The sequence below is a fragment of the Anolis sagrei genome, chromosome 1, assembly GCF_037176765.1.
Source record: "Anolis sagrei isolate rAnoSag1 chromosome 1, rAnoSag1.mat, whole genome shotgun sequence".
Classification (NCBI taxonomy): domain Eukaryota; kingdom Metazoa; phylum Chordata; class Lepidosauria; order Squamata; family Dactyloidae; genus Anolis; species Anolis sagrei.
The window spans coordinates 130,218,499-130,242,420 of NC_090021.1; positions in this window are offsets into that span (position 1 = coordinate 130,218,499).

The window sequence follows — 23,922 nt, forward strand, 5'->3', positions numbered from 1 at the left end:
GGCTTTGAAGCTGTAAGGCAATTCAATGCAAATCAAGGTAGACAAGTAGACAAGAGTTCTTTCCCATTACTCAGGGAATTCAGAATGTCTTGCTAACCATCTAAAGGACTGGTTGCCATGTCACTAGACATTCTTGACTTTTCTAATGTGATGGGGAAAGTGTTGCTGTGCTGGAGCCCCACACGCCTTCCATTTTGATACGCTTGCTGGCAAAATGTCAGGGGGTAGGTGGGTGATAAGGTCCGAAATGCCTTTTGCTTGATGAAAAGCCCAGCAAAACTCAATAGCTTACTTCATGTGTTTTGTATTTTGTTTTGTTTTATTTTTTGTTGGCTAGCGATTTTGTGGATTTTGTGTTTTGTTTTGTTTTGTTGCATGACCAACACAGCTATCCTGAATATGCTTATTTACTACCACTCAACTTCAGGGAGGTATCAATAAAGTGCGAGCGGTTAACAACTCAAGTTGGTACTCAACTCAACACTCAAGTTGGTAGTAAATTACCAAATTGGAAGCTGCTCTGATCTCCTTCAGGGTGGAGTTAGAGCAGGGTAAAAATGCAATAAATAAATAAAATGATTATATACTTGAGTCCCCTTGTTGGGGTAGAAAAGGATGGGGTACAAGTATGGCAAATAAATAAATAAATAAATAAATAAATACTACTACTAACATTATTCAAGTTTATACAAGATGAAATGGCAATAATTCCGAAGCTTTAAAACAAATTAACAAAGCTATCAGAGTTGAACAAGTTGTGCCTGCATGAAACCAAAGCTCTTTAAAGCCCCAGGACCAATCTATGCTGCATCTTTACAGCCTGAAGTAGGACAGCTATCTATCTATTAATAAAGCTACGCAAGGACTGTATGGCATAGTCAAACTTATAATTGTATTATTTTCTCCTAACTTCAAACAGTATATGCACATCTATGCACTGATTAGGGAAGTGTTCCACCTAGTGACTGATGATGGTAGTGCAGGTTACAAATGCAGTAGAGTTTCACTTATCCAACATAAATGGGCCAGCAGAATGTTGGATAAGCAAAAAATGTTGGATAATAAGGAGGGATTAAAGAAAAGCCTATTAAACATCAAATTATGTTATAATTTTACAAATTAAGCACCAAAACATCATGTTTTACAACAAATTGACAGAAAAAGCAATTCAGTACAGGGTAACGTTATGTAGTAATAACTGTATTTATGAATTTAGCACCAAAACATCGCAATGTATTGAAACAGCTGTGGATCTGGGCAGGGAGATAGACTGCATTGGGTAATACAGAATGCTGGATGAGCAAAGATTGGATAAGTGAGACTCTACTGTACATTAAAAATGTTATTGTCGAAATAACTTTGGTATTCATGTCTTAGGGTCTCCTTATGCTTGCCATATTTTAGAGCCAGTATTCTACATCAGCCCAACCCATCCAAATCTGATGGAAATATCTTTCACCCAAGATCTGATCACTGGCAAAAAGTTCCTTTTCCTTCTCATGCAGTTCTTGCCCAGTAAAGTTGACTGAAGGGATAATGGAGACTGGGGATGTGGCCAGGAAAAGTTACTTAATTAAGTATGCCAATTTGAAGCTATAGCGATGACAGATAGAAATATATCTCATAATGATCAGTGCTGTAAAAACAAGTTTTTGTAATTTTTTTTTCTTCTCCTCTGAGGATAATGTTCTGCTCTGGCAAAAAGCAATACACTCTGTTAATACAATGTATGTTTGCTCTTCTTCAGGAAGCTGGACACAACAATATCATTATACTTGTGTTGCCATGGTGCTTTTTCTTTACAAATACTGGTAAGTCACAAGCAAATATGGTGATGACTGACAATCCTGAAGGAGAGACAGCCCCTTTGAACAAACATTTTAGTTATTCTAATGTTATTCTACATATATATGAACTAGCATTACATATTCCTCTAGGTTTTTTTTATGCCTATATCTCATTCAATACTGTCAGTCATCAGTTCCAAAACATTCCTCAGTTTCTATTAACTGGTAGAGGACGTCTGCTTTTTGCGTTTGTGCATTTGTTTAATACATAAACCCTTTACGCCAAGATTGATACATGATTGATAGATAGATAGATAGATAGATAGATAGATAGATAGATAGATAGATAGATAGAATCCTAGTGTAAAGGTAAAGGTTTTCCCTTGACATTAAGTCCAGTCATGTCCGACTCTGCAGGTTGGTGTTCTCCATTTCTAAGCCGAAGAGCCAGCATTGTCCGTAGACATCTCCAAGGTCATGTGACCAGCATGACTGCATGGAGCGCCATTACCTTCCCGCCAGAGCGGTACCTATTGATCTACTCACATTTACATGTTTTCGAACTGCTAGGTTGGCAGAAGCTGGAGCTGACAGCGGAAGCTCACGCCACTATGAAATTGAGCGATGTTTTGGACCATAAATAAAGAGGCTGTTTCTATCTATGGAAGTTTGAAAGCATTGCATTGTAGTAAATGCTGTTCATTCACCAACAAAAAAAGAATCATTGTGTTGTTATTGTTGTGTCAATATTGTATATTGTGCTCTAATGGTTTTAAATTGTATATCGTTGATTGATCTTATCCTTGTTGTAAACCACGCTGAGTCACCTGTTTAGGCTGAGAAACTGCGGTATACAAGTAAAGTAAATAAATAAATAAATAAATAAAATCACAAAAGGAAGAGATCTTAAACTTTCTCTGTAGGGGCCTGGTGGTTGCAAAGAGGAGCAGACCAAGGAAACATCCTAGTGTGCAAACTGAAATCTGCTTGCCCAACATTGGATGGAGCCCATGACAGGCCTCGTTCAGGTTCTCACTGTTGAGACATGAGTTGTGCTCCAAGCAAAAGTTTGTCATCTTAGGAATAGACAAATGTGACAAAACACAGGGGGAAACTAATAAGTTGGCTCCCTATGTGCTGGTTGTGATAAAAGCATGAAACAGAGAGATACTTTCTAAAATACTCAGAACCAAATCATACACAATGACAGATGGTTTATTAATTCGTCTAACTCTGAGTTTTTCTTAGTAATGTGGGGTGGGAGCAAGAGTACAATGGGCACACAGTTTGAATTCTCCATGCACTCAGTGCTCATCACCTATTTTTGGCATCTTTAGCAGAGTCACAAATGTCATGGCCCCAGCAAGGCATGCTCAGCTCTCTTCCCTGATCTTTCTATAGGAAAGACTGTAAGAGTACCTGTACATTTCTCTGAATGTGTGAATTGAGCTGGCTGGCTGCTTGCCTGATTGGCCCAGTGTTGGTCATTCCTCTGCCTGATGAAGCATGGTGTGCAGGGCAAGACAGATGAGAGAAGGAAAGGCAGAAGGAGACAAAGTGAATTAAGAACCTGAGGTACCTTCTATACTGTCCTATATCCAAGGATCTGATCCCAGATTATCTTCTTATCCCAGATTATCTGGCAGTGGACACTCATATAATCTAGTTCAAAGCAGATAACCTGGGATTGGATCCTCAGATATAGGACAATGTAGAAGAGATCTGATAAATGTCTTGAAGGTATATCAGGTTTGGTGATAGACAAGGATAGGCAAATCAATCATCCTCCTAATTTATCATGTGTCCCCTTTGATTTTTTTTCTTCCAGTAGATCAATATTCCTTGATAAAGGTGGGGGATCACTTATAAGAGATGCAGCCCATTACCTACAGCATTACCAACAAAATTAAAGCTGCAAGGCCATTCAATGCTAATCAAGGTGGCCAATTGCAACATTCACACTTGCCTCAGGCAGACAAGAGGTCTTTCTCCCACCTGGGACATTCCACAGATATATAAACTTCACTTGCCTAGTTTCCAACAGACCTCACAACCTCCATGGATGCCTGCCATAGATGTGAGCAAAACATCAGGAGAGAATGCTTCTGGAACATGGCCATACAGCCTGGAAAACTCACATCAACCCAGTGATTCTGGCCATGAAAGCCTTCAACAACACAAAGAACAAAATATTTCATGTGCTCTTGTGCAGAGATGAACATTCCCAGACATGAACAGATACTCGGGGACAGTGTTCATAGAAATCATGGCAAAACCCAGCTATGTTAAACAAATCTGTAATATTTTGAGGTAGTTCTTAGTTATTCATGTAACATCCATTGAGCATTTCCAATCAATGTGTATATGCACACAGAAAGCTTGGCAGACAGCACTTAGTTGGAATCCTATTAGTTTGTTATCTAGGGTCTATAGAAATATTTACTTCTGAAGGTATGGTTATGCCAATTTATTAAAAGATAAGCAACACCAAAGAGTAGATTTTAAAAATACATGGATGGAGAAACATAGAATAGTTTATTCTGGGGGGGAAATCCTGATTTTACCTGATGCAGGCAAGATGCAAGTTTTTGTATTTAGAAATGTACTAGATTTTAAGAAGGCTACAGATATTGCATACTACTTATACTGTTAAAGAGTATGCCTGTCTCAGTCTTAAGAAGAAACATTTAAATGAAAAGATGGCAAGCCCCTTCATAAAAGATAAATACTTTTATTTTATTTTGTGCTTACTATCCAGTTAAGACAGCAGAACTCCTCAGAAGTTGCAATTTCATAATAAACTACAGCTACGTACCACATTTACAGATGTGGTTTCTCTCCCCCCCCCCCCCCAGTAACCTTTTGATGTGCCTGAACACATGCTGCCATAGCTGTCTAAAAGAACACATAGCTAAATCAAAATGTTTCAGTTTCAGAATCTGTGAAAGCATATTTGAGCATTTTTTCCTAATGTGCCACTAACCCTCTTTCTACAGTGTGAATAGCGGATTTAAATAAGTAGTGTCACTTTAGAGAAAGGATTCTCACGTGTCATTGTGCTTGCCGCGTGTTGTTCTTCTGGAAAATGGCACTAATTCAGAGCCAGGCAAAGGGGCTTATGGATCAAATGGTCATAAAATAAAACCTGTTTCAGTTGGTGTATGTGTGACTGCCAATTGATGCACTCCAGTGAAGCCCCATCTATGCTGCCATATAAAATCCAGATTATTTGCTTTGAACTGGATTATATGGCAGTGTAGACTCATATAATCCAGTTCAAAGTAGATGATACGGATTATCATCTTTAGTACTCTGGATTATATGGCAGTGTAGAAGGAGCCTCATACAGAATCTCATCACATGATGAAAATTCAGTATCCTAGAAGGTTTCTGTCCCAGTTGACTCATGGAGCTCCTAATTGCCCATCACATGACGTAGCCTCACTTCCAGATGAACTGGGTCAACTAGGGCAGAAATTTCGATTCTGGGCCCACTAGGGTAGATGTCAGCTGGAGGCGAGGCGGGGCACTGGGCACTGGGCTTGCCCTACTGCTCCCCATCCCCCGATTCATCACAAAGGCTGGCAAATCAGAATGCTAGACCTCATCCATGTGTCCAATTCAAAGGAGAAAATCTGGATTATCTGTTTTGATAAACTGAATTAGATGGCAGCGTAGATCCAGCCCCAGATGAGAACTGATGGCTGAAAAATGACATAGTGTCTGAAGAAGTGTGAGTTGTCATGACATATCATTCTGGGGGCCCCTTCTACTCTGCCATATAATCCAGATTATCAAAGTAAATAATCCACATTATCTGTCTTGAACTGGATTATAAATCTACACTGCCATATCATCCAGTTCAAAGCAGATAATGTGAATTTTATATGGCAGTGTAGAAGGGTTAGACCCCTTCTATAATTTAGTTCATTACATAACTGCATTAATCTGCATTAATGGCATCAAACTGCATTAATTCAGCAGTGTGGATACAAGATTTTAACTGCTGTCTTCACAAGTAAAATGATTATGCCATTGACAATTTATTCTGCAGAGGTCTATAGCTGGCCTGCAAGCCCTCCTGCTTTCATTTACAGCTTTTTTTGTGATGCCGTACTATAACAATGCTGCTCCCTGAATGCTAGAGGATTAAAAACTTTGATGCATTCAAGTTTCTTGTTCCTCATTTTTGCTACTACAAGAGCATGTTAATTCACTTTAATGTATTCACCATGTACCATGCAAGAAGTTATTCATGAATTTTTATGTGATCGCTGATAAGACAGCCAGGTTGGCAGAGATTTTCTTCTGGGGAGTTTCTACCTGCTTCATTTGCTTTACTTTCAGTACATCAGTATCTCAAGCACATTATGTTTATTATGTTCCAGGCTTTTGGAAAGCACATTGTTAAATTATTTTTAAGACACATGTGGTTTAGGTCTCTTCAATCCCTTTGATTTCAGCGAGAATTTAAACAGCCCAAGGCCTTCTTTTATTTTATGTGAGGAATAATCTTTAGTGATGGAAACAATTCATTCTACAGGAATGGCTCCTCTACTATATTACACTCTTTGTCTGGGTAGCCCAGTATAATCTGCTATGACTAGCAAAGAATCTCAGGCAAATACTGTCATATAAACTACTTCCTTTTTATATTGGTAATTCCAGTATGAATATCTGGACATACTGTACAAAAAGGATTCGCTAGTATCTCTAGAACAGCATTTCCCAACCTAGGAGTTAGGACCCCTAACTCCTAACTCCTAACTAGGAGTTAGGACCCCTAACTCAGAGGAGTCACCAAATACCATCAGAAAACATATATTGGGAACCTCTTTGACAGTGAAGGCTGAAGATCTCTCCACCAGTCCTTCTCTTCCTTTTTGCAAACAGATGGCAGATCCTCCCACCAAAAGCCCTCCTCTGCTGTGTTTGGCCGCCCTCTCAGCCGCCCTCTCAGCCAAGGGGAGGGCTGTTTCTGAGACTCCAAGCGGGAAGGAGAGAGCAGGCGTGTTCAGTGCATGGCGGCATGGTGCACATGTACGGGTGAAGAAGAGTGTGTGAGGCTGGAGGGAGGCTCATGCCAATGAGTCCCTTCAAGGCATGGGGGTTCTGTGTGGGAAGTTTGACCCAATTCTATAGTCGGTGGGGTTCAGAATGCTCTTTGATTTGTAGGTGAACTATAAATCCCAGCAACAAAAACTCCCAAATGTCAAGATCTGCCTTCCTCAAATTCCACCAGTGTTCACATTTGGGCATATTGAGTATTCATGCCAAGTTTGGTCCAGATCCCTTGTTGTTTGAGTCCACAGTGCTCTCCGGATGTAGGTGAACTACAACTCTAAAACTCAAAGTCAATGCCCACCAAACCTTTCCAGTATTTTCTGTTGGTCATGGGAGTTCTGTGTACCAAGTTTGATTCAATTCCATCAGTGGTGGAGTTCAGAATAATCAGAATAATCCCAGCAAATTTTGGCGCATTAGGTATTTGTTCCAAATTTGGTCCAGTTAATGAAAATACATCCTGTGTATCAGATATTTACATTAGGATTCATAACAGTAGCAAAATTACAGTTATGAAGTAGCAACAAAAATAATTTTATGGTTTGGGGGTCACCACAACATGAGGAGCTGTATTAAGGGGTCGCGGCATTAGGAAGGTTGAGAAACACTGCTCTAGAAGGAGTGAAACCCTGCTCTGGATCATTCAGTTAAATGCTGTGGGAGATCAGAATGCCAAAATTACCCATGTAAGGCTAATGCACATTCATCAGTCTTGCCAGTGTTGAAGTCTTCTCCAGTCTGATTCTCTTCAACCCAGTTCCCATCTGTACTTGTCATCGCAACCAATGGTCAGCGATGCAGGACATTGTAGTCCAACAAAATATGGATAACACAAGGCCAATCTCTGCTAAACCTATTTGATCTGAGATGATAGTGAGACAAAAAAAGTTATCATAACAACACCACATGAAATGATGCATTATTATTTGATAGTGTGTGCCTTCAAGTCATTCCTGACCTACCCTCAAACAAACCTGAGGTTTCATGACAAGATTTATTTAGAAGGGGTTACTCTTGCCTTTCTGTGAGGCTGAGAGAGTGAGGCTGGGTTTCCATAGCCAAGAAAGGATTTGAATCCTTGTCCCCTGTTCAAAGTCTATGTCCTTTTGAACACATGCCTTCTGAAGCTGTATGCAAGTTTAGTTGGTCAGTTACTCTTCTGTTATGAAAGTACTGTTATGAAGTACTTTCATAACAGAAGGAAATTCTTGGCTGCTCCTTAACTTAGGGCGCAGTGTAGAATTAATGCAGCTTGAGATCACTTAAACATAATGCTATGGAATAATGGGAATTTTAGTTTTACAAGATCTTTAGCATTTTCTGCCAAAGAGTGCTGATTAGGCTTGCACAATCCTGCTAAACCTTGACCCATTTTTGGTGGGGACTCCAATCCAGGTTTTTTTGGGGAGGGGGGGTCCTCCCAATATTGGGAGGGCAGATAACTATTTTTGCTCTGGGTTGTCAAAAGATCAGTTTTCTATTGGCCCATCATGGGGGGGGGGGGGGGCTTCCCAGACACTCCTTCCCATCTTTTTAGTCATTTAAGCTCTACTCTAGAAGAGAGGCACTCAGCTGCAGGCAGGCACATGCTTTCAGGAGGCTTCTTACCTATTTCTAACTTTAGAGGAGGTGCTCGGCTGCAGGCAGGCAGGCACACTTTCTGGCCTTGGACAACCACACACGCTTTCCAAAGCAAGGAAGCAAGTTTACTCCAGAGGAGGTTCTCAGCTGCAGGCAGGTGTGCTTGCTTTCTGGGCCTGCACATCACACATGCACTCCAAGGCAAGGAGTAGATGAGGAGCCAGGATCGGCTCCTGCTTGCTTTTGTGTCAAGCTAATTTTTGTACCGGAAGGGGGCTTCTTGTTACGTGCTCCCAAAGGTAACAAAAGTAACAAAAGAACAGATGTAACAAAGGAAAATGGATCTGTACACAGCTCTAGTGCTGGTGCCTCCCCTCCATAGCATTTCTTTCATGCCAGGAGCGACTTGAGAAACTGCAAGTCGCTTCTGGTGTGACAGAATTGACCTTCTGCAAGGACGTTGCCCAGGAGTCACCAGGATGTTTTGATGTTTTGCCATCCTTGTGGGAGGCTTCTCTCAATTAATAGCATTGAATCATTGCAACTGAAATGATGTCAAACTGTATTCATTCTACAGTGTGATGCAAGGCTAGTCATGTTTTAGAATGACCCAATGAAATGAATGTGACCTAAGTTACTGATGACTAACTTGACTCCATAATAAATTCTGGCTCCCCTTTTGATTAACAGGAGATAGGAGTTCAAAATAATTTGCAAAACTGGTTAATGTTGTCAAAAATTTATCCTGTGTACACATACAAAATGTGAGAAACAATTACCTATCTTAACAAGAGACAATTTTTAAAAGGAGATGTATTCTTAATGTCATGTTCTGACTCATTTCAGAGGAAGCGGATCTTCAGAGACCCGTGAGTCAGCTTCCAAAACCTACAGCATCCAATTTGGAATATGTTTTTCTATTACTTGCTCCCTGAAAGAAAAGAAAACCATTGTTTTACTGTCAAATGGTTTTTGTATGCCTTCCCAAGCAAGCTAGAGTCAACTCTATCCTATGTTCCCAGGATTGCAGAGGATTTTGAATAGACAGGTAGAGTGTCCTCCACCCTCTCCCTCTCTCTTTCCATCTTGGCAGAAATCAATTGCTTACCAGCTAGGAAATGATGAGAACAGACAACAGGATTGGATACTAAAGCAACTCTTTATTAACTGTTTAAACCTTTCTCTTTGATCTTTAATGATCTTTAGGAGATAGGCACCAAAAGTGACTTCCAACTGAGGCCAGGGGTCCAACCTCCTATCATCCACTCTGGATGAGGCACCCAAACTCTTAAGTGCCAAGTATCTTTTTGGATGAAAAAGCTTCCTAGGAAACCAAACATACCCCATGTCCTATGGCAACAGAGTCCAACATCTTAAACAATTCCTTTGAAGTCCAGAATCCAGAGCAGATTCCCTGCACCTCTGGCATGGATGAGTTTTACACCAAAGGTTCTTAGTAATATACAGGAGGTCCTCTCACCACCTTGCAGTTGTGGTTGGAACCCTCTCAGACTCGCTCAATTTTTGTCCCTGGTGCAAAAAAAAAAAAAAAAAAAAGGAAGTCCAAAGAGGGAAATCTTTACCATGTCTTCTAAATGTGAGCAGTAGAGAGTCATAAAGCACCCTATTAGTGGCATATTCAACTTGTGTATGTGCTTTTGTAGGATGGTGGGAGTTGGTATGTGTATGGGCAACTACTGGAAGACCTTTGCTTTTCGAGGAGACAGTGGCCTAATGCTAGTTATTCCTCCATGCTGTTCTTGACTTTCTAAGCTGCTCCATATTTATCAAGTGTTTAAGATAACACATCTGGAATATCACAAGGTGGACACTTATAATGGTGTGATTGATAACATTGAATGGTGATGGAAGTTTGACCTTGGTGTAAGCTCAGACCTAAACATGCCAGGTTGCAAATAAGCACCACCGATAGCCAAGGGTGGTGTGTTGTCCAGCACATCTTAAGATGTAAACAAGCACGTTACAAAAGGCTTTGAGCCAGAACACAAGTTGAAGCTTCACCACGAACCTTCGGCTGAGGTGTTGTGTATCCAGTAGCTACAAAGAAAAGGTTCAGCCTGTCTCTCTCTGGGGCTCCCAGAAGCATTATCGAGAGTGTCTAGCTTGTTATTTGCTTGCTATATAATAAATGTTTAAAAATCATCCACAATTTGTGTCTCTTGTTGCTTCCAAATCTAAAAACAGAACCTCCCTTGCATTTGGCAAGACAGTATAGCCTTCCTACATTGGCAGAACCCAAAGCCCCTCTCCCAACTTTTTGAATAGTCTCTGAAGGACTCCCACCTGCCATTTCATATTTCATGGGTAGTGGGTAGAAACTTTTCTCCATAGGCATAGGATGACATCAAAACTGAGATTTTCCAGGATCTCCGGGGTATTTCAGTGCAAAAATAATAATTTCATGTCTGGCTACGAGGACATGACCAGATCCTTCTGCACTCCTGCCTATTCTGCAAAAAAACAGGTAATAACTGGAGGGGACCTTTAGCAAAAGTTCAGTAAGTCAGTAAATATGTGGCTTAGCATGCAGATCTGCTTTGGTACACCGAACCATACAGGATTGCAACCTACATCTATTTCTATAAAATGGAGGTGGTTTGAAAGAAGGGAAACTTTTAGTGCATTTCTGGAGATTGAGTTCTCATTTTTCCACAGTTTTGTCTATTTGCATGAATTCTGGGCAATGACAGCTGCAGACTTCCATATCATATACTTCTCCTCATATTTCAGATTTGTATCTTGCTAATCTGATGCACCTTAATTGTTACAAAACATGTATCGCTTTAATGGTCTTCTGGTGGGTGGATAATGGGCGATGGAGTTAGGACTGCAAGGTTTCACCAGTTATCAAAGCAGTAGCTCCAGACAAAGCACTAGCTCCTGACTCCAAATCATTCCTTGCAAAGTGTTGCAAAGGATGCCTTTATTTGAACAGCAAAGTTTCCTGAGAACTCAAAAATCTTACCGACACAGACAGGGTCAACCCTAACCCTGTACCTAGGGTTGGTGACTTCCCTCTCAATGTGGTAATAAATTCTCTAAACTTCAAAGGAGCTTCCTCCTGTGCCAAACCTCTTTGAGGTAATAGAGTTCATCACCTTGGAGAGCTCCTTTAAAGTTCAGATCAAAGCCAAGAATGGATTCACCATCCCATTGACATGGAAGCCCTTGCTCCTGGGAAAATGTTTTCACAACATTTTATGCCAGAGGTTCTCAACCTGTGAATCCCCAGGTGTTTTGGCCTACAACTTCCAGAAATCCCAGCCAGTTTACCAGCTGTTAGGATTTCTGGGAGTTGAAGGCCAAAACATCTGGGAACGCACAGGTTGAGAACCACTGTTTTATGCTACCCACTGTGAAGCGCAATTTACAGTTGAAACAACTGGATATGCATCTCTTATGGTCTTCAATGCAACTTATGGCTATCATTATTCCTTACCCTAACCCTAACTCTTATACTTCTCTTTTAAAAGTATTTCAGTAAGAGTCATGACTTCTTAGGAAACATGGATAATTACTCTTTTTGTGCAACAACAAAGACACCTTGGATAATATCAATGCTATTCCTGAAAAGGAAGCTTATCTCCAGAGGAACCTACTCTCCCATCAAGCAGAGTGAGGCAGCCAACTCAGGCAGCAGATGCTGTGGGATGGAGAATGCCATGAAGGGCTGGACGACATGGCCATGTGGGATGGACAACCTGTTTTTCACCTCCAGAGCTAGTTTGCTTGCTCCTCAGATGTGGTGGAAGGCATTGCTCTGTCATCACCTGATGTCGTGGCTTGGCCGGATCCTTCATGCAAAATGGTGGTCTCATTTTGCCAAAGGAAGGAAACATCTTTTGGCCTTCTCACAGTCCATATTTTATAAGTGACTGAAACAGGTTTTATTTTAGAGAAGTCCATAAGCAGCAACTGTATATACATTCAGAAATTTCCACAGACTTTAGAGAATACCATAAACATCATATATATATATTTAGAGATTTCCAAAGACTTTGCCTAAACAAAGTAACACTATGATGACATATTTTATCCTGTGAGCAATCCGAGTTTATTAATCTGAATTTAGATTATCTCCTTTATATATCCCCAAGGTAGTGTCTGATATCCAAATATCCCATCTACATTCTGCAATGAAAATTTCAAATTGTTTCACATATGCATTGTTTTCAGACTTTTGCATAATTGGAGGATAGAATGAGACACATTTTCTCCAATTTGTATGGTTTTTTTTTCATGTCAGCAGCAGCTTGAGAAACTGCAAGTCACTTCTGGTGTGAGAGAATTGGCTATCTGCAAGGACATTGTCCAGGGGACACTCGGATGTTTGATATTTTACCATTGTGTGAGAGGCTTCTCTCACATCCCCACATGGGGACCTGGAGCTGACAGAGGGAGCTCAACCCACTCTCCCTGGATTCAAACAGCTGACCTATTGGTCAGCAGTCCTGCTAGCACAAGGATTTAACCTATTGCACCACAGGGGGCTCCATCACATTTATCTACGTTAAATTAATTAATAGTGCATTCTGACTAAATTAATAATTGCTTTTAAATTGCTAGATTGGCAGAAACTGGGGCTAACAACAGGGACTCACTCCACTTCCCAGATTCAAACTGCCAACCTTTCAGTCAGCAAGATCAGCAGCTCAGTGGTTTAATCTGCTGCCCCACCGGGAGCTCCATCACATTCCTCTACATTAAATTAATTAATAGTAAATTCTGACTAAATTAAAAATTGATAATATAAATTAGAATTCTCATGACATCCATAAATATTTGATGAAAAAATTACCAGGGTATGTGTTACTGAATAGGTAGTTAAAGGGAAATGACTGCAATTGCAAATATGTCCCCAACAATCTTGCCTGTGGATGATAGGAGGTATGATACAAAAGATCTGGAGAATGGAAACATACAGCACAGGTCAAAAGATCCATAAATCCATTTTTGGAGACTCACCTTTTGTTCTCTCTCTCTTTCTTGGCCTCTCTGAATAATAAAATCAGATTGGAGCACATAGCCTCTGGGAGAACTCTGGCTCATAATTACAGGATTTAATAACAGTTAAATGTGATGTTCCATGTGTTTTGAATTTGGCCGTAGCTCTTATCCTAAAAAAGCCCTCCAGGGCATCCATCTAACTTGTCAGAGCCAATCAGAGCAAATTCACGGTAATAAGAAGTGCCTTAAGTGACACCCTCGGGTGAATTGATTCAACCTGCCTGCTTTCAGTGCAGTGCCGTATTTCTGCATGGAGCCTTTTATTTGGAGAACCTCAAACTGCTTCACAGTGAGCTAGAAGATAATGAGGATGGTTCCTGGGGCCAGAGGCAATGCAGCTCATACATGCAGAAAGAGGTGATTTCAGGTTGTTGTTTTTTTAAAAGAAAGGCCAACGGCAAAGTGCTCAGGCACTTTGAGCAGCTTTGATTGCTTCAGCAGTGATGAAAAAAGATGAAAAAGTTGGGAAGAGCCAAGGAGGCTCAGTCAACAGCCTAAAACTTAGCCCAGATATGTGATGTTAAAAGCATCCAAAATGACCTGAGCACAAAACTCCTTCTCTAGCAGGACTGTGTTTGGAGATGGACTGGGGGACAACTCGAAACTAGACCCCATCTACAATGCCATATAATACAGTTCCAAAGACTGTGAATATGGCCATTTTCAAGGTCTCATCACACTAGAGAGAAAAATCCACTTAAAATCCGGTTTCTGCTTCCTGCAGAATTCTGGGGTTTGTAGTTTAGGGAGGAGCCTTTAACAGCCTCACTAAACTACAAACCCCAGAATTCTGCAGGAGGCAGAAACTGAATTTTAAGTGGATTTTTCCCCCCTAGTGTGATGAAGTGGATAATAGATTCATATTATGCCATGCAGTGCTTGCTGTTAAACTACATTATATGTGTCAACACTGACCATATTCTGCAGTTTCAAACTGTCTCATATGGCAATGTAGATGGGATCTTAGATAGGGTCAGAACCTGGGCAGCATATAAACTGATGTGTTGTCACATATCATATTTACTTCTACTTGTGAGTAAGCACAATTGTCTGGAAAGGTAGGTTTGGGGACGGTGGAGTTGGTGTCATTCAATGTTGCCTGGAATTATGTGTATAATTCTGGGCACTGCAGTTCAAGAAGGATAATGACAAGCTGGAACATGTCCAGAATAGGTGACCCAAAAGATCAAAGGATGTCATAAGGAAGAGGGAGCAGTCTTGTTTTCTGCTGCCTGGAGACTAAGACTCGGAGCCATAGGTTCAAATTACAGGAAAAGAGATTCTATTTGAACATTAAGAAGAACCTCCTGACAGAAAGTGATGTTCATCAAGTGGAACTCTCTGCCTCGGAGTGTGGTGAAAGCTCCTTCCTTGGAAGCTTGTAAACAGAGGCTGGATGGCCACCTGTCAGGGGTGCTTTGATTGTGCTTTTCCTGCATGGCAGAGGGTTGGACTGGATGGTCCATATGGTCTCTTTCAACTCTATTGCTTCATGATTCTAAGTATGAAAACCAAGCCTCCTGCGGAGCAGCTGAGGGAACTGGTTATGTTTAGCTTGGAGAAAAGAAGGCTGAGAAGGGACTGATAGCCAAACTTGTTTTATGCTGCTTCAGAGAATGAAGCAATGGGTTCAAATTGCAGGAAAAGAGGAACTCTCTGTCTGGGAGCATGATAAAGGTTTTTGAGCAGATGCTGGATGGCCATCTGTCGAGCATGCTTTGATTCTGTGTTCCTGCATGGCAGGGGGTGGACTGGATGGCCCTTGGAATCTCTTCCATCTCTGTGATTCTATGATTCTAACAATTATGATGGAACTTAGTCATTGTACATAATTATGTTTGGCAGTGTAGGGATTTGGCCCATATATGTTAGCAAAGACAAAACTATGCAAAAACCTGGATACTATACAAAATTCCTGGTTCTGTGCAATGCACCTCTCTCTCCCCTGCCTCCAAATAATGTGGAAAAGAGTGGCTCTCTGGAAAGGCTGGGTTTATTGCACAAACCCCTTTGTTTTCATATTTTAAATGCTCAGACATATTCCGTGCAGAATAATTCAGTAAATCCCTCTTCAGGATATTTGTATACTGAGTGAGAATTGTACATAAATGTTTGTGGCGCAATGGGTTAAATTACTGTGCTGTAATTTCAACTGCTGATGAAAAGGTCCGTGGTTTGAATCCGGGGAGCAGGGTGAACTCCCGTCTGTCAGCTCCAGCTTCTTATGTGGGAACATGAGAGAAGCCTCCCACAGGATGGTAAAACATCCTGGGCAACGTCCTTGCAGACAGCCAGTTCTCTCACACCAGAAGCGACTTGCAGTTTCTCAAGCTGTTCCTGACATGAAAAAAAAATCCCACAGAGGGAAGAAAACTGCAGAAATTATTCACCTTGGATTCCAAGGACAAAACAGTCAAATATTTACATCTCTATTCCACAAACAGCATAACAGCAAAAGTTCCTTTCATTGCTATGCTGTGTATCATAGCACTCCTCCTGCCAGGGTGATCTTAACCAAATTAAGATGTGTCCTCTGAATGTAATGCTTTGCTCAGCAGTAAAAAGAAGTTTTACTGCCTGGCAGTGTTGGTACGTAAGTGCTTAGTTCTTCATTGCCCATGTCAACTATATTTATTTGTGGCTTTATCAGCATCAGCAACAAAAGATTCACGATAACAGATTTGGGCATCTGAATGAATGCCATTGGCATGAGATCTTGATCAGTGGCTGTGGAAAGAAAGGAAAATGCAATAGCTGAGGATTTTACAGACACTTGGAAAGATAGGGAGAGAGAAGGGGATTATAGATTGGCACTTTGTCTAGGGATGGACAAATCTGACTTACTGCAATCCACATTAATTCCACATTTTCATATATCCCATTCAATATAAACACAGTCACATTCCTTTCCATTTGTTTTATTTTTGTACTCTAATGTGTACAGGCAGTTCCCGAGACACAAACGTCTGATTTACATAGGAGTCCTAGATTCACTCCCAAAAGAGTTCTCATGGGGAAAAGGTGTTTCTACTGAAGATTTATCACCAATCCTTGTTTCCACAACATGTCAAAATTTCAAAATCCAATTGTCACTGGGACAGAAAGTGCAGTGAAATCTTCTGAACAGAGGTACACAAAACAAATGTTACAGGGGTGTTAACTTTTACCTGTACTATCCAAAACTAAAGTCAATGGCTGGAGTTACATTAAAAATGTACTTGTTCTATAGAACCTATCTTGTTTGTAACTTGGGGAAGAAGATAAGTTCTGAGGAACAGGTCATGCTTTCATAGATTTTCTTGCACATATAAGCATAAAATATATATTCTAATATTCAGTATGGTAAGTTTTTTGTTCTGAGCCAGGAAGTGTATCACAAAATATGAAAATGTTTGGAAATTGAAATGCTGCCCTCTGACCCATGTGTTAATTTGTGAAGCATGAGTCAGGTCAGCTTACTTAAACAGCAAACACAGTTTTTGGGATCTCAAAGCATTCCTAGCTCTATCTCTCTCTGGCAATATTGTGGCCGTAAAAGCCTCCTGCTTTGCCACAGCAAAGGTGGCAATGGTGATGCTTAAAGCCATTTAGGCCAATTCCCAAACCATTTTCTTGAAACCCACAAAAATCTGGGGAAAATGTTTGTTTTATATTTATGTACTTGATTTATACTCTGCCTTTCTCCCCGTGGAGACTCTACAATACAAGAAAGGTTAAGCGGTGACATAATAGCATGTTTAAATATTTGAAAAGAAGTTGTTTTGAAGATGGCTTGCTTTCTATGGCTCCAGAGACTACAACATGCACCGATGGATTCAAATCACAGGAAAAGAGATTCCACCTTCCAGAAAGTAAAAACTGTTCAACAGTGGAGTATGCTGCCTTTGAGTCCTGTTAAAGCAGTGTTTCTCAACCTAGGGGTTGGGACCCCTGGGGGTGTCTTGAGGGGGCTTTCGGAAGGGTCACCAAAGTCCATCAGAAAACACATATTTCTGATGGTCTTAGCAACCCCTTTGGCAGGGAAGGTTGAAGATCTCCCTGCCTGTCCTCTTGCTTTTTGGTGTTCATGAACCAAAAACAGCCCCCCTAACCCCACCAGTAATCAATGTTGGCCATGTAGGTATTGTGCCAAGTTTGGTGCAGATCCACTGTGGGCTGGGTTCAGAATGCTCTTTGAACGTAAGTGAACTATAAATCCCACCAAGTACAACTCCCAAATGTCAAGGTCTATTTTCCCCAAGCTCCACCAGTGTTCACATTTGGGTATACTGAGTATTGGTGCCAAGTTTGGTCCAGATCCATCATTGTTTGAGTCCACAGTGCTCTCTGGATGTAAGTGAACTACAACTCCAAAACTTAAGGTCAATGCCCACCAAATCCTTCCAGTATTTTCTCTTGGTCATGGGAGTTCTGTGTGCCAAATTTGGTTCAATTCCATCGTTGGTAGAGTTCAGAATGCTCTTTGATTGTAGGTTAACTATAAATCACAGCAACTAAAACTCCCAAATGACAAAATTAATCTCACAACCCCACCAGTATTCATATTTGGGCATACCAAGGATTTGTACCAATTTTTTTCCAGTGAATTAAAATACACTGGATATCGTATATCAGATATTTACATTACAGTTCATAACAATAGCAAAAGTACAGTTATGAAGTAGCAATGAAAATAATTTTATGTTTGGGGGTCACCACAAAATGAGATGTATTAAGTGGATGTGGCATTAAGAAGGTTGAGAAACACTGTGTTAGAGTCTTTAGAGTCTCCTTTTCTGGAGGTTCCTAAGTAGAAGCTGGATGGCCATCTGTCAAGAGTGCTTTGATTGCATGTCCTCCATGTCAGAGAGTTGGGCTGGATGGCCCTTGGAGTCTCTTCCAACTCTATGATTCTATTGCTCAGTCATACTGAATCATAGCAATTACTGTAAGGTACTACATTAAAGAAATTTGGGAAGAACTTACTTAATAGAGAGCTCCCAGTTCTAGCTCCTTTTATGAAGGCCCCTCAGCTCTCTCTCTAAATAGTTGTTTTTCAAATACTTCAGATATGTCTCTCCACTTGCAGAGTAATGTATTTACTCCAGTATGTACCACTACGTGAAGCTAATCAAAGATCATTATAGACTTTTGTTTGTTTCAGCACTGACCCCCGAGAAACACAGTCTTGTCTTGTTAACTGTCAGTGTTTGAGAAATCCTGCAAATGCTTCATTAGCAGGATATTCTGTTTTTTCTGCGTCATTTATTTCATTCCCAGCAGAAAAAGCAGGTGCATATATGTGCCAAAATGGTCTTCATCCCAGCTGTTTCTTGTTGTGCTATTGAAGAATCAAAGGCAACCATTTGAGCAGTCTTCAAATTGAAAAGAAAAATGCAAATAGCTTGATACATGTTTCATAATCTGCAGACTTGGAAGATGTGGAGACCTCCAAGGTAGACAGCACATAAAATATTAGCATTCGTATGTTATGAATATATTATACATTTGGGCATAGTTTGCTTCACCAGGTTATGGCATAGCTATTCCAAGGGTGGCTAGAGGCTTCCGTGGCCCCTTCTACACTGCCATATAATCCAGATTAACAAATCAGGTAATCCACATTATTTGCTTTGAGTTGAATTATATGAGTCTACAATGCCAGATTATCCAGTTCAAAGCAGATAATCTGGATTTTATGTGGCAGTGTAGAAAGGCCCTGTGATAGTTGTGCAGTGGCTTCTCTCTTGATTTTTATCCTAGACTCTAATGAAATCTGAACATATTTGGGGTTGAACCTATTTGGGGGATAGCAGCAAACAACACCTTCCAACTAGGTTCTTGTGGGTTTTTTCGGGCTATAGAGCCATGTTCTAGAGTCATTTCTCCTGACGTTTTGCCTGCATCTATGGCAAGCATCCTCAGAGGTGTGAGGTCTGTTGGAAGTAGGAAAAATGGGTTTATATATCTGTGGAATGGCTGGGGTGGGGCAAGGAGCTCTTCCCTGCTGCAGTTAGGTGTGAATGTTTAGCTGATCACCTTCATTAGCATTTGAAGACCTTCCAACCTTGTCTCCCCTCCAAAAAACCAAAGCAAATGAGTTGTAGTCCAGTGGCATAAAACAGGTCACAGCCAGCCTTCCACATTCTCTGGGGTTAGGAGAAAAGGATCCCTTTGGAAGTGAATCATGTGAATAAAGAAATTGTTAGGTTGTTGTTGTTGCTTATCTAAAAGAACACCTCTAGAAATTGCTAGGTCTCCCAGTATGGAATCTGACCATACAATCAGATTGGAGGGCCTCGATATTCATAGCAAAGTATTCTCCCTAGAAATCTCTTCGTCCTCTGGTATAACTTGAGCAAGTTGACCATAAATTTCCATTGGAGATTCTTGGAGAGAACATTTTAAATCAAATCCCATGTATAATAAACCTGCAAAATTCAAAAGCACAAATGAGAAGTGACAAAAGCACCTTATTTTTAATAGCTTCTGGTAGATATGAGTTTCATTGTAGGCTGGCAGTTAAAGGCTGGGAACAGAATGGAGAGTGTATTGATATTAGTGGTGTGCTTGTCTACTGTGGTTTTATTTATTTATTTATTTATTTCTTGCATTTATTGACCGCCCCTCTCAGCCCGAGGGCGACTCGGGGCGGTGAACAACAACAAAGAAGACAGTGTACAGTGAGCCATGACAATACAAACCAGACAAATACAACATAACATATACTTATACTAAAAATCCGCTTCGTCAAGTCCTGGGGTCATAGCCAAAATTCGTAGTCCTAGTTCATTCCATTGTCATTCAAATACATTCAGTTGAAGGCCTGCCCGAAGAGCCATGTTTTCAGGCCCCTACGAAAGGCCATCAAGGAGGGCGCCTGTCTAACTTCAGCAGGGAGGGTGTTCCACAGCCGGGGGGCCACCACCGAGAAGGCCCGCTCCCTCGTCCCCGCCAGACGTGCCTGTGAGGCAGGCGGGACCGAGAGAAGGGCCTCCCCGGATGATCTCAAGGCCCTCGTGGGCTCGTAGGCCGAGATGCGGTCTGCAAGGTATTTTGGGCCGGAACCGTTTAGGGCTTTGTAGGATAACACCAGCACCTTAAATTGGGCCCGGTAGCAGATCGGCAGCCAGTGGAGCTGGGACAGCAGGGGCGTTGTATGCTCTCTGCGTCCAGCTCCCGTTAACAACATGGCTGCCGCGCGCTGGACTAGCTGGAGCTTCCGGACCGTCTTCAAGGGCAGCCCCACGTAGAGAGCGTTGCAGTAGTCGAGGCGGGATGTGACCAAAGCGTGTACCACCGTGGCCAAGTCAGACTTCCCAAGATACGGGCGCAGCTGGCGCACGAGCCTAAGCTGTGCAAATGCTCCCCTGGTCACCGCTGAAACCTGGGGCTCCAGGCTCAGCGATGAGTCCAGGGTCACACCCAAGCTGCGAACCTGCGCCTTCAAGGGGAGTGCGACCCCGTCCAGCACAGGCTGTAACCCTATACCCTGTTCGGCCTTGCGACTGAGCAGGAGTACCTCTGTCTTGTCTGGATTTAATTTCAGTTTGTTCGCCCTCATCCAGACCATTACAGCGGCCAGGCACCGGTTCAGGACTTCGACAGCCTCCTTAGTAGCAGGTGGGAAGGAGTGACAGAGTTGGACGTCATCTGCGTACAGGTGACACCGCACCCCGAAACTCCGGATGATCTCACCCAGCGGCTTCATGTAGATGTTAAACAGCAAGGGGGACAAGATGGAACCCTGAGGAACGCCACAGGTCAACGGCTGCGGCGTTGAACAGGAGTCCCCCAGTAACACCTTCTGAGTACGACCCTCCAGAAATGACCGGAGCCACTGCAAGGCAGTGCCCCCAAGGCCCATCTCTGCAAGGCGCCCCAGAAGAATACCGTGGTCAACGGTATCGAAGGCCGCTGAGAGGTCCAGGAGCACCAACAGGGACACACTCCCCCTGTCTAGCTCCCGGCGCAGATCATCCACTAAGGCGACCAAGACCGTCTCGGTACCATGTCCCGGTCTGAAACCAGACTGTGCCGGATCCAGATAATCCGTGTCTCTCAAGAATACCTGGAGTTGTGAGGCCACCACGCTTTCCATGACTTTGCCCAAGAAGGGAAGATTGGAAACAGGCCGAAAGTTGTCCAATTTAGTGGGGTCAAGTGATGGTTTCTTCAACAGCGGCTTTATAACAGCCTGTTTTAGGCTCGCTGGAATCTTGCCTTCCCGAAGGGAGGCATTAACCACCACCGTTACCCACTCGGCCAATCCCCCTCTGGCCTCCTTAAGAAGCCAGGATGGGCAGGGGTCTAGGATGGACGTGGTGGGTCTCATTCCTCCAAGTACCTTGTCCACATCCTCGGGTTTCACAAACTGAAAAGAATCCAACAAAATCTGACAAGCAGGTGCTTGTGTCATATCCACGGAGACTGCATCTAATGTGGCGTCCAGCCCGGAACGGATCAAAGCGACTTTGTCTGCAAAGAACCGAGCAAATGCTTCACAGCGCGTTGCCGAGTTGTCAGGGCTCCCACCAGTGGGGGGAGTTAAAAGACCTCTGACAACCCGGAACAACTCCGCCGGACGGTTCTTTGCAGACGCAATAGTGGCCGCAAAGAAAGTTTTCTTTGCGGCTTTTATTGCCGCGGCATATGCCCTCAAAAAGGACACAAACCGTGCTCGGTTTGACTCGCTTGGGTCCGATCGCCACACGCTCTCTAGAACCCTCTTCCTTCGCTTCATCGCTGCCAGCTCCTCGGTGAACCAAGGGGCTGGTTTAGCTCGGTTACTCGAGAGGGGACGTTCCGGAGCGATCATGTCAATAGCCCTGGTCATCTCCCCATTCCAGAGAGCGACCAAGGCCTCGACATTGTCGCCTACCGCGGTGGCGGGAAACTCCCCAAGAGCCGTCAGGAATCCGTTCGGATCCATTAGCCTCCTGGGGCGGACCATCTTAATGGGTCCTCCACCCTTGCGGAGGTTAGGGGGCGCAGTGAGCCTAAATCTAATCAGGAAGTGGTCGGTCCACGGCAACGGAGAGATGGACAACTCCTCCACACCGCCACCCTGCTCCCATCCCTGGCAGAAAACCAAGTCCAATGTGTGTCCAGCACAGTGGGTGGGGCCAGTTATTTGTTGGGACAGCCCCATGGTTGCCATGGCGGACATGAAGTCCTGAGCCGCACCTGTGAGGGTTGCCTCGGCGTGGATGTTGAAGTCCCCCAGCACAAGAAGCCGTTGGGACTCCACCGCCAGGCTCGAGACCACCCCCGCTAGCTCAGGTAGGGAGACTGTAGTGCAGCGAGGTGGACGGTACACTAGCAGAATCCCTATTCTGTCCCGGTCACCCACCCTCAGGTGGACGCATTCAAAATTTGTGGTCTGCGGGATGGGGCTCCTGGTTAGATGGATGGAATCTCTGTAGACTACTGCGACCCCGCCTCCCCGTCCTCCGGCTCTAGGTTGGTGTTGCACGGAGAAACCTGGAGGACAAAGCTGGGAGAGATTTACGCCCCCCGCTTCATCCAGCCAGGTCTCCGTGATGCACGCCAGATCTGCCCGCTCCTCCAGGATTAAGTCCTGAATCCAAGTTGTTTTCCCGTTGACAGACCTGGCATTCAACAACACCACCTTCAAGCCAGAGGGCCCGCTCACCTGGTTACACCAAGTTACCTTAGGAGACCTATTGGGAATAGTTAATTTGGAAAAATGGTCCGAATCAGGCCGAATTCGAGGTCTCCTTCTCCCGCATCTCCTCCTTCCCACCACGACCTCTATGGGGGCCCCTCGGCTAGTGGAACACCTCCCCCCCTCCATGCCGCAGTTATGAGCCATAAGAGTGCTTTCTCCTATGCTTGTTGTTAGGTTTATTGGTTCTTGCCAGCATCCCCCCTCCCTCTCCTCCCCCCTCCCTACCACACTCTCAATCCCAGGCTCCGGACTACCTCCTCTCCCGCCCCCTCCACCACACCAGAGCAACATAAACAGTATCCAAAGGGGGGCAGGGGACCACATGGGTAGCAGCGATGCAGGTGGTAATATTGATATAGCTAGTTCTTAAAGTGCAAAGGATTTCAGGAGCAGTCCGTCAATGAGCGAGGATGATCGTAAATTTCTTAGCAGCAAAACACATTCAAAGGCACATTAATAAGGTGCTAGGTCTAAAGTGCTCTACTTAGCGATATAAAGTGCGGCACAGAGGGACAGGGCAGGGGAGAAAGTGCTGGTGCGATCTAGCAGCAGATGGCAGGCGCCTAGGTGTTCTAAATCGTTCTTCTTGCAATGATAACAGATGACAAACAATGACTATCGGAAAGTGCTAGTTGATATTATACGATATTAACTAAATATTGCTATGACCCCGGTGAGACTCTAATGAGACTCTAGACGGTTGGTAAACCAGCGGATAGGCTTCCGGAGTTGATCACTCGGGGGTGGGGCAGCACAGATGGTTAGTCACACTTTGCTCAGTAAATAACAGCG